Source organism: Triticum urartu, unplaced genomic scaffold, assembly GCF_056163025.1.
Source record: "Triticum urartu cultivar PI428250 unplaced genomic scaffold, HENAU_Tu73 scaffold63, whole genome shotgun sequence".
NCBI lineage: Eukaryota > Viridiplantae > Streptophyta > Magnoliopsida > Poales > Poaceae > Triticum > Triticum urartu.
This window is the reverse complement of record NW_028260814.1, coordinates 8,235-19,406: the sequence shown is the minus strand read 5'-3', so window position 1 is coordinate 19,406 and position 11,172 is coordinate 8,235. Positions and strand designations below refer to the sequence as shown.

The 11,172-nt window shown below is 35.8% G+C and overlaps 2 non-coding genes across 2 annotated transcripts; both read left to right on the top strand.

Moving 5' to 3' along the window:
* Positions 1 to 7,170: 7,170 nt before the first annotated feature.
* Positions 7,171 to 7,244, top strand: TRNAP-UGG (transfer RNA proline (anticodon UGG)). The gene has a single exon. It is a non-coding gene; the product is annotated as a tRNA-Pro (tRNA).
* A 139-nt stretch (positions 7,245 to 7,383) lies between these two features.
* On the top strand, positions 7,384 to 7,457 carry TRNAW-CCA (transfer RNA tryptophan (anticodon CCA)). The gene has a single exon. It is a non-coding gene; the product is annotated as a tRNA-Trp (tRNA).
* The last annotated feature ends 3,715 nt before the right edge of the window (positions 7,458 to 11,172 follow it).

The window sequence follows — 11,172 nt, the reverse complement described above, 5'->3', positions numbered from 1 at the left end:
TTTAAGAACTACTTGAATTTTTCAGTCTGGTTGCGAGGTCTTAATAGTGAGTATGAATCATAGTTCCATTTTTTTTTGATCCACTCTATCTATTTCGTGTTCCAGATACTAGAATAAATAATATCTGACGAATTAGAATCATCTTGATAGAGATAACAGGCCCTTTCTATGTATTATCAATAGGATCAATTCTAACAAGTCACACACTCATATTCCAGAGATACCGAAACAAAAAAATTCCGCGGTCGAACTACCATAATATCTAGAAATGTAGATCTTAAACTAGAAAGGCTTTTTTGGATGGAAAAACTCTGACTTCCTAGTTTTAGTTAGTAGAAACCTAATTGGTTAAAATTCCGTCCAGTAAAACGGAAGAATTATAAATTTCTAAAATGATAGATAGGAATATAGCGAATAAAGCCATTGCGATCCCCATAAAAGGAGTAGTCCCCCAACCCGGGGCGACTTTCCCATATTCCGAATTCAAGGGTTTCAGTAAACTACCTGCACCAGTTCGTTTTGGCCTAGGTTTAGAACTATCTTCAACGGTTTGTGTAGCCATAAATTCTATTTAATCATTGGTGTTGACTTTGTATACTATTCCGTTGTAGTTGTAAATACACGATCTTTTCGTAGATCCATTGTAATCTTGAAATTCTATAAAAATGGAAACAGCAACTTTAGTCGCCATCTCCATATCTGGTTTACTTGTAAGCTTTACTGGGTATGCCTTATATACCGCGTTTGGGCAACCCTCTCAACAATTAAGAGATCCATTCGAAGAACACGGAGACTAATTTAAGTAAGAAGTCTCCCAGATAGGGGGACTTCTTACTTAAATGAAATTATTTTATTCTTTTAGTTGGAGTTGGTGGAACCTTAGGTGGTTCTCGGAAGAAGATAGCGAAAAAAATTATCCCTAAAGTCGAAACTAAAAGGAACGTATAAACCAATGCTTCCATAGATTCGATCCTGGTTTATTTACAATTATAACTTCCACACCTATTCATTTGTCATTTGGGATAATTTCCCATATAAAGAAAGAAAAAGAGTCAAAGAAAGGATGGGAGATGTTTCCCATGTCAAATCAAAAAAGAGAGGTGAAAGATACTATAACAATGTGTATCAAACTGCCTGTTTCCTTGTAGTTGGATCTCCCACTTTTTGGAATGTTCCAAATTCCACTTGAGCATCCAAATCTGGATCAATACCAGCAAAAACATCTCGGAACAATGTTCTAGCGCCATGCCAAATGTGTCCGAAAAAGAAGAGCAAAGCAAAGGTAGCATGACCAAAAGTGAACCAACCCCTTGGACTGCTGCGAAAAACACCATCAGATTTCAAAGTAGCCCGGTCTAATTCAAAAATTTCCCCTAATTGAGAACGCCTCGCATATTTTTTTACAGTAGCAGGATCAGAATAACTTACTCCATTAAGTTCGCCACCATAGAACTCCACCGTTACACCTACTTGTTCAACACTATATTTGGATTCTGCTCTTCTAAAAGGAACGTCTGCTCTAACAATTCCCTCCTCATCTACCAAAACAACCGGAAATGTTTCAAAAAAAGTAGGCATACGGCGTACAAAAAGCTCACGTCCTTCTTTATCTCTAAAGACGGGATGTCCTAACCATCCAACAGCTATTCCATCCCCATTGTCCATTGAGCCTGCTCTGAATAATCCCCCTTTTGCCGGATTATTACCAATATAATCATAAAAGGCTAATTTTTCGGGAATTTTAGACCAAGCTTCTGATAAACTAAGATTTTCGGCTAAACCATTGCTAACTCTTCGATATATTTCTTGCTGAAAGTATCCCTGATCCCACTGATAACGAGTAGGCCCAAATAATTCGATTGGGGTCGTTGCTGACCCATACCACATAGTTCCAGCAACTACGAAAGCTGCAAAAAAAACAGCAGCGATACTACTGGAAAGTACAGTTTCAATATTGCCCATACGTAATCCTTTATATAGACGTTGAGGCGGACGGACACTAAGATGGAATAAGCCCGCTAATATACCCAATGTACCCGCAGCAATATGATGAGAAGCTATTCCCCCCGGAACAAAAGGATCAAAACCTTCTGCACCCCACGCTGGATTTACAGCTTGTACTTTTCCAGTTAGTCCATAAGGATCGGATACCCATATCCCAGGACCATACAAACCCGTTACATGAAATGCCCCAAAGCCAAAGCAAGCCACCCCTGCAAGAAATAAATGAATTCCAAAGATCTTGGGCAAATCCAAAGAGGGTTTTCCCGTCCGCTCATCAGAGAATATTTCTAGGTCCCAATATACCCAATGCCAGATCGCTGCCAAGAAACACAAGCCAGAAAACACAATATGCGTACCTGCCACACCTTCATAACTCCAAATACCCGGATTTGTTACAGTTCCTCCTGAAATACTCCAACCACCCCACGAATCCGTTATTCCTAAACGAGTCATGAAGGGAATTACGAACATACCTTGTCTCCACATTGGATCCAGAACAGGATCAGAGGGATCAAAAACTGCTAATTCGTATAAAGCCATTGAGCCAGCCCAACCAGAAACTAGAGCTGTGTGCATTATATGCACCGCAAGCAATCGACCCGGATCATTCAATACGACAGTATGAACACGATACCAAGGCAAACCCATGGAAATACCCCTTTAGCAAAGAAAAATAGACACGATGTCGCTTTATTTTATCGCATTGAAAAAGACTATCCATATCCTATGTACCTAACCCTTCTAGGGGATTCTGTGTCAGAAAGCGCGAATATTTATTTCATTCCATTAAAAATAAGAAGCCAATTCTGTTCATAAGAAGAAAGAGAAGCAGATCTATTCTATACTCGATAAGTGCCAATATGCAATGGGTAACTTGGCCAATTTGGAAAAAACGAAGAATAGATCGCTACCCCTCTTTGTTTAGCATTCAAATCACCCATTCCCTTTTCTTTATTCAATCTGTCTTACATTCCTTATATGTATAACCTTTCAATCTACGTATTAATAGAATCTATAATATTCATATAGAATAAGAATAAAAATTAAGACAATAAACTGCGGATTCTTTCTTTCTGTTCCATTCTTACGTTTCCATATTAAAGTGTGGTTTTCTTACTTAAATTTAATAATATTAATCTAATATGCCCATTGGTGTTCCAAAAGTACCTTACCGGATTCCTGGAGATGAAGAAGCGACTTGGGTTGACTTATACAATGTTATGTATCGAGAAAGGACACTTTTTTTAGGTCAAGAGATTCGTTGCGAGATCACGAATCATATTACAGGTCTCATGGTATATCTGAGTATAGAAGATGGAATTAGTGATATTTTTTTGTTTATAAACTCCCCAGGCGGGTGGCTAATCTCAGGAATGGCTATTTTTGATACGATGCAAACGGTGACACCAGATATATATACAATATGCCTCGGAATAGCCGCCTCCATGGCGTCCTTCATTCTGCTTGGAGGAGAACCCACCAAGCGTATAGCATTCCCTCACGCGAGGATTATGCTTCACCAACCTGCTAGTGCTTATTATCGGGCAAGGACACCAGAATTTTTACTAGAAGTAGAAGAGTTACACAAAGTTCGCGAAATGATCACAAGGGTTTATGCAGTAAGAACAGGCAAGCCTTTTTGGGTTGTATCCGAAGACATGGAAAGGGATGTTTTTATGTCAGCAGACGAAGCCAAAGCTTATGGACTTGTCGATATTGTAGGGGATGAAATGATTGACAAGCACTGCGATACTGATCCAGTGTGGTTTCCAGAAATGTTTAAGGATTGGTAGTGTCCGGATTTCTTGTAAAGTTATTTCACAGCTAAATTCGTGTTTTCCTCGATTTAATAGAAAATAGAAAGACTTCATGATGAGCAATCATCAGGTTAAGATGGATCTAAACCAATCCATTTTTTTCTATATACATACAACATGCCGACGGTTAAACAACTTATTAGAAACGCAAGACAGCCAATACGAAATGCTCGAAAAACGGCCGCGCTTAAAGGATGCCCTCAGCGTCGAGGAACATGTGCTAGGGTGTATGTGCGACTCGTTCAGATCATGACTTCAAACAAATATAAAAAAAATTGAAGTATCCATGATTAGTACCAATGAATAGGATATAGCTTCTCTATCCTAGATTTCTATGGTATATGGAATTTATGGTTTCCTTTGGTGCAAATCCAATTATCTAAATTGGAAATAAGAAGCAATTCTCCCATTGGTAGCAAATGGTTATCCATTAAGCGGAGGAAATAGTAATAAAAAGAAAAAGGCTTATGCTCCTTTATCTTAAAAGAACGGACTAACAGGGTCAGCTACTTAGCCAACTTTCATAATTAAATACCGTCACTGTATGGATAACTCTTATTGTGAAAAGAGCTATTTACTCTATAATGGATAGGTAGAGCCAAAGAATGTGGACTATACAAGTTCGCAATACCTTTTGATGAAAGAAAGGGCTCCGGTGTATAGAGAGGGCCTCACCGTTTAAAAGGGAACCATAGAAACGATGGAACCCACTATTTTTTTTAGTATTATTAGAATGAATTTGTTATTTCGTATAGAAATAACTGAACGGAGTGGAATAAAAAATCGTGGTTGGGAAGGTTACTATAGCAAAAGCCATTGGAATTAATATTTTATATATCGGAATAATTAGTTTTGTTATTAATGAGAAAAAGGGTGGCTAAAAGAAGAGAAATCATTAGTTATTCATTAAGGTTAATTTGATTCAATGACCAGAGTTCCGCGAGGATATATAGCCCGGAGACGACGAACAAAAATGCGTTCATTTGCCTCAAACTTTAGAGGGGCTCATTTAAGACTTAATCGAATGATTACCCAACAGGTAAAAAGAGCTTTTGTTTCCTCTCATCGAGATAGAGGTAGGCAAAAGAGGGATTTTCGTCGTTTGTGGATCACTCGGATAAACGCAGCAACGCGGGTATATAAAGTATTCGATAGTTATAGTAAATTAATACACAACCTGTACAAGAAGAAATTGATTCTTAATCGTAAAATGCTTGCACAAGTAGCTGTATCAAATCCAAATAATCTTTACACGATTTCCAATAAAATAAAGATCATCAATTAAAGGTATAAATAAAGTAATATACTGGAATAATAAAAGATGAATTCCCGGAGAGGGAACTCCGGGAAGATACAATAAATTAAGATTAAGTGGTAGGAATCAACGAGCTGGATTACTTTCTTTATAATATATATAGGTCTGGCCCTTTCGAATTCGAATAAAACATCAACAATCGGAACTTAAGTTCCGGTTGTTGTTTCTTAAATTTTGGTTGTTGTTTCTTAAGTTTCGATTGGAATTGTACTTTTGCGTTAATTGAGGAATATGTCTATTTTTTCTGGGTCTAGAACCTGTAATTATTGAAATTGACTGGGCTTGAAATTGCTTTTCGTTCTCATAGTTACGAAACGGTAAGAAAGATAAAATACGAGCCTGTTTTATAGCAAGAGTAATTAATCGTTGTTGTTTCAAGGTTAATCTATTTATTCGTCTCGATAATATTTTTCCTTGTTCACTAATAAATCTATTAATTAAACTCATGTTTCTATAATCAATTCGATCTCCCGGGCCAATCCGGGGACGCCTACGAAAAGGTTGTTTAGATTTACGAAAAGGTTGCTTGAATTTACGAAAAGTTTGCTTGGATTTACGAAAGGGTTGCTTGGATTTATTAAAAGTTTGCTTGGATTTACTAAAGGGTTGCTTAGATTTAAGAAAAGGTTGTTTAGATGTATACATGATTTATTCCTTATTTAAAATTTGAAAATTTGAAAATTCACTTCTTTATTTTATTAATTTAGGATCCAGAAGAAGTAGTTTTTCTTTGATCCATATCTTATTTGATTCATATTATAGTATATGAATACCCTCTATACATATGAAATAATATCTACCGGAAATCAGATGAGTTGATTTGTATTTTGTATTCTATACTATGTTTTCTTTATATATTAAATATGAAGTTCTTACTCTTTCTGTTGTTTGGAAAGATCAAACACACGATGTTCCTATTTCTTTATTTCGTGATGAGTCGTATGCTTGCGACAATAACGACAAAATTTTTTGAATTCTAATTGTCCGGGTGTATTGTGGCGATTCTTTTGAGTACTATATCTAGAAATCCCCGTCGATTCCTCATTGGCACCTTTTCGAACACAACTGATGCATTCCAAAATAACTCTGATTCTAACATCTTTTCCCTTGGCCATGAACCTCCTTTTCTTTTTGGATTGACTTAACTTAATTCTTCTACTTATTCTTTTATTCTTCTATTTTGAATCCGAAGAAGAAGAATAAAATTCATTAGAATAATTTTTTTTTATTCTTTAATTAAGTAATAAAAAATAGAGAAATAATTAAAGAATACAATCCTTGTCGAATTAGCAAAGATTTTGGTTCGAAATCCTTTCATTTAATTAGCCAGCCCCGCCTTTTCTATGCTCTGATTTCTGAGGCCTTATTTAGCTTGGGTACCCCTTTAAATTGAATTTCTATTTTCAAAAATGGGGTTTACCAAATTTTTAATGACTCTGAGGTTCAACCCAATCCATCTTTTCTTTCTTTTTCCTTCCGATACTAAAAAAAGATTGAAAAGGATCAAATTTTGTCATATCACGAAGAAATCTATCCCTCCCATAGCAATAACTAGAATTAAAAAAAAGGGAATGACAAAGCATCTGGGAATAAACGATTAATTTCTATCAATAAACCTGCTAAAGCACCAAACCATAGAGTACTTAGCACGGGTGCTACAGAGAGATATGTTTTTATATCCCGCATTGAAAATCCTCCTTCCTTGTTGGAATACATATATGATCATAAACTCTTGCCCAAGATTGTTATGCTATATATAAAATGAACCATATCGACGAAATTTTCCTATCCCTAAAAAAGAAAAAGATGACCCCTTCTTCCTATATATTACCAAGGAAAAGTAATCCTTCTTTTATAGGCGAAATTATATTGGATTTTATATGTATATAATTCCTTAATTATATGAGACCAAAAAGAAGAAATGACACGAGGGTTCTATATATAGATAGAGAAAGAAAGAAGAAGAAAATTATGATGTGGAAAAGAAGACAGGAATTGTGTACAATGGCATTGTACAACAATTTAATTTGGAAAAGGGATGTAGCGCAGCTTGGTAGCGCGTTTGTTTTGGGTACAAAATGTCACAGGTTCAAATCCTGTCATCCCTACCTATTACTTCTTTCTTCTTTATAGGCAGTAGCGACGAGATCAATTAAAGTAAAGTGGGTATAACTTGAATTTGTGGAGACTATACGTACGTGAGATACATTAGGAATAGAAAAAGATTTTCTTTTTGAATGAATGAAAGCGCTCTTAGTTCAGTTCGGTAGAACGCGGGTCTCCAAAACCCGATGTCGTAGGTTCAAATCCTACAGAGCGTGATTCCATCTATTTTATGTCGAAGCAGAGTAAAATAACTTAACAAAATTGAATTGTAACTCCAATTTCAATTTGACCTCCTCTCTGGTCTGGAGGAGGTCAATCAAAAAAAAAAAATGACTCAATCAAAGATCCAACTGATCCCCACGCCTGTATTGCAAATACGCAGTCACGAATAATCCCGCTAAAGTAATAGGAATTAGGCCTAAGACGATTCCAAATAGAAAAACTTCAATCATTTCGATTTGTTCGAGGGGATAAAAAAAGAGGTACGATCTATCCCTAAATAGTACTCTAAATTATCCACGAATCTCAATGACCAAGAAAAGAATTCCTAATTAGTCTGGAAAAGAGTCGTAGAATGCCAGGAATCCCAAAGAAAGATTTTTCTTTTCTGAATTATAATTATTCAGTCAATTCAAATAAGGCGTATCTTGTTCAAGCCAATAAATAGAGCTGGGGTTATAGTTAAAGCAGCCAGTAGAAAACCAAAATAACTAGTTAAAGTAAGCATGAAAGAGTTAAATTCCATTTATTTTTTTTTACTACACTACATATGTTGGTAAAGCATTTACCTAAGTTATGGAAAATTCATAATTCATCAGTTATTTTAGATAATACTAAAAAACAAGATAGAGTAAGATACAGAAGTGTAAAAGAAAGTGGATTCATCAGATGATACATGAGTCCCTAATTCCGAATCAAGAGATTTGTTGTGGAATTTGTCAATTGAGTAAAGTAATAATATTAAGAACTAGATCATCTAACCCCATTGAATGAAAAAAAGAAATTCAATTTTCAGGGAAATTTTTGAATAAGAGATAAATAAACAATTGAATTTGAAAAAAAAAACTTCTTTCTATTTTGGATAATTTCTTTTTCAATAGGACCCTCTTTTTGGAGTGAACGATCGAATATTCCCCTATTCCTTCTTATTTTAACTGATTGTATTCCATATGGAATAAGAGGAGAACAAAAGCATTCCACGACCTGCCAAGGGGCTGTTAAAAAAAAAAAAAAAAGAAAGCTCTTCCTTGAATTTACTTTATTTTTATTCCTTTTTCGAACTCCAACCAAAGTAGATTCGAAGACGAGTCACTTCAATTATCCTTTTAAGTTCTATTCTATCTTCTGTCTTTCCCTATTTCATCTCGTAAAGTTCCGCGCTCGCAGTTTGGTCAAGAAAGTTAGACCTAATCCAACAAACAATACAAGGATGAATTACGAATTATGAAAGGATAGATTTCACATATACTTGTCCTTGTATTGTGTCAGTATGAGAATATCCTTCCTAAATTATTTATCCAAACCTATTGATCATTAACTTAGATTTTCCCAAGATTTTGGCTGCTATTCCGAATTACTCTATTATTCCGAAGCCAATGAAAAGTAAGTAGAACCTACAAAAATGGGGTTTTCTATTGATGCCTTGAATAACATATAGCTTACCTATAGACAAAAAAAAAATAAAAAAGTAATTATGTTTCGGAACCAGGCAAAACCAGATTGCTGTGCCATAGGAAGGATAGCTATACTAATTCGGTATACTCAAAATACACCTTTGGTACAAAATTGACAATCTCACAAGGATGAAATATCAGTAATTTTCTATTTACTGGTCGATCCCATCTTTTACGGAATCAATTCCTTTTTTGAATGTACAAAAATTTTGGGAGTTCAGCATGTCTGGAAGCACGGGAGAACGTTCTTTTGCTGATATTATTACCAGTATTCGATACTGGGTTATTCATAGCATTACTATACCTTCCCTATTCATTGCGGGTTGGTTATTTGTCAGTACGGGTTTAGCTTATGACGTGTTTGGAAGTCCTAGGCCAAACGAGTATTTCACGGAAAGCCGACAAGGAATTCCGTTAATAACCGACCGTTTTGATTCTTTAGAACAACTCGATGAATTTAGTAGATCCTTTTAGGAGGCCCTCAATGACCATAGATCGAACCTATCCTATTTTTACAGTGCGATGGCTGGCTATTCACGGACTAGCTGTACCTACTGTTTTTTTCTTGGGATCAATATCAGCAATGCAGTTCATCCAACGATAAAACAAATTCCAACTATAGAACTATGACACAATCAAACCCGAATGAACAAAATGTTGAATTGAATCGTACCAGTCTATACTGGGGTTTATTACTCATTTTTGTACTTGCTGTTTTATTTTCCAATTACTTCTTCAATTGAGAGAAAGAAAGAGACTAATAAGAATTCTCTTATCCCATTTGGAAGGATACCATCCTTATAACTACCCATGACTGTTTTTGTCTCTAGCATGACCAATTGATAAAATGTGGAGGAAAGTAGGGGAAATGGCCGATACTACTGGAAGAATTCCTCTTTGGCTGATAGGTACTGTAGCTGGTATTGCTGTGATTGGTTTAGTAGGTGTTTTCTTTTATGGTTCATATTCTGGATTGGGTTCATCTCTATAGTAATCGGAGGGACCAGATTGTAAACATGAAAAAGTAGGAGCTTAGCGGGTCCTTACCCCCCTTTATCTGATTAGAGCGGAAAGGACCCGCGGAATTTTTATTTTACTCTTATAACGCGAATTGAATCTATTCGATTCACTCTTATGAAGCAACAAGAAAAAGAGATCACTCGAGGATCCAATATCTTATTCCACGAAGGAAGTATCCTGAAAATCCTTGATTTAGTTTCGAGTAATAAACTAATAAAACCTTAATCAAAACTATTCAACTAGCCTAAAAATAAAAAAACCTTCAATGGAAGAGTTTACTTTTTTTTTGCAAAATTTCTGTAAATTTGAAGTTGAACTTAATTAAACAAGCCAAGCAATTTGCTCACAATCACAAGAAATTTTTCCCCCGCCATATTTTCTTCCCCTCTGTTTGTCCACTACCTCGGCTAAACCTAAGCAAAAGAAAAAGAGGTCCAAGAGACAGACCCGAATAAAGAAGAAATAGTAATCTTTGACGAATTAGGAAGAAAAAGGATTCTTATTTTGATACAAGAAGAATCGGCACAAGAAAAAGGCTTTTTCTTGTGCCGAATAGACGATTAAGAAGACCTGCAATCCCTCCGAAAAAGAAGAAATTTTAATTTGATTGTTCTCGCCTTTGCCTTGGATTCTCTTCTTTTGCATGGGATATAAATAAGGAATTCCAGACATCTCATAAACAAAAAGCAGTCTAAACAAAAAAAGGATTTCCAAAATAGATCATAGATAATTCTAGCAATTGCCAATAAATCGAGGCTTTTTACCAACTTGATGGTAAGAAATCCCGGGACCTAGAAATTCATTTCGTACAATTGAACCTTTTCAAACTGTTTCTTTTTGAGAACCAAAAAAACTTGTGCCAAAATAACGGATGCGAAGAAGAACAAAAGGCCTTGGACACGTAATGGATCCTGAAGCACGATTTCTGCGTCCCCCTGACCAAAACCTCCCACATTAGGATTGCTTGTTAATGGTTGATCAAGCTTGATGGATTCCCCCTCTGAAACAAGAAGTTCTGGTCCGGGAGGTATAATATCAATCACTTGGCGTCCATCTGATGCATCAACTATGGATATTTCATACCCCCCCTTTTCTTTACGTAGTATTTTTCTTACTATACCTGTTGACGTAGCATTATAGACTGTATTGTTACTCTTGCTACCATCAGGATAGATCTGTCCTCTTCCTCGGTTTCCCCCTACATATATGGGATATTTTAAGAAATGAGCATCTTTCT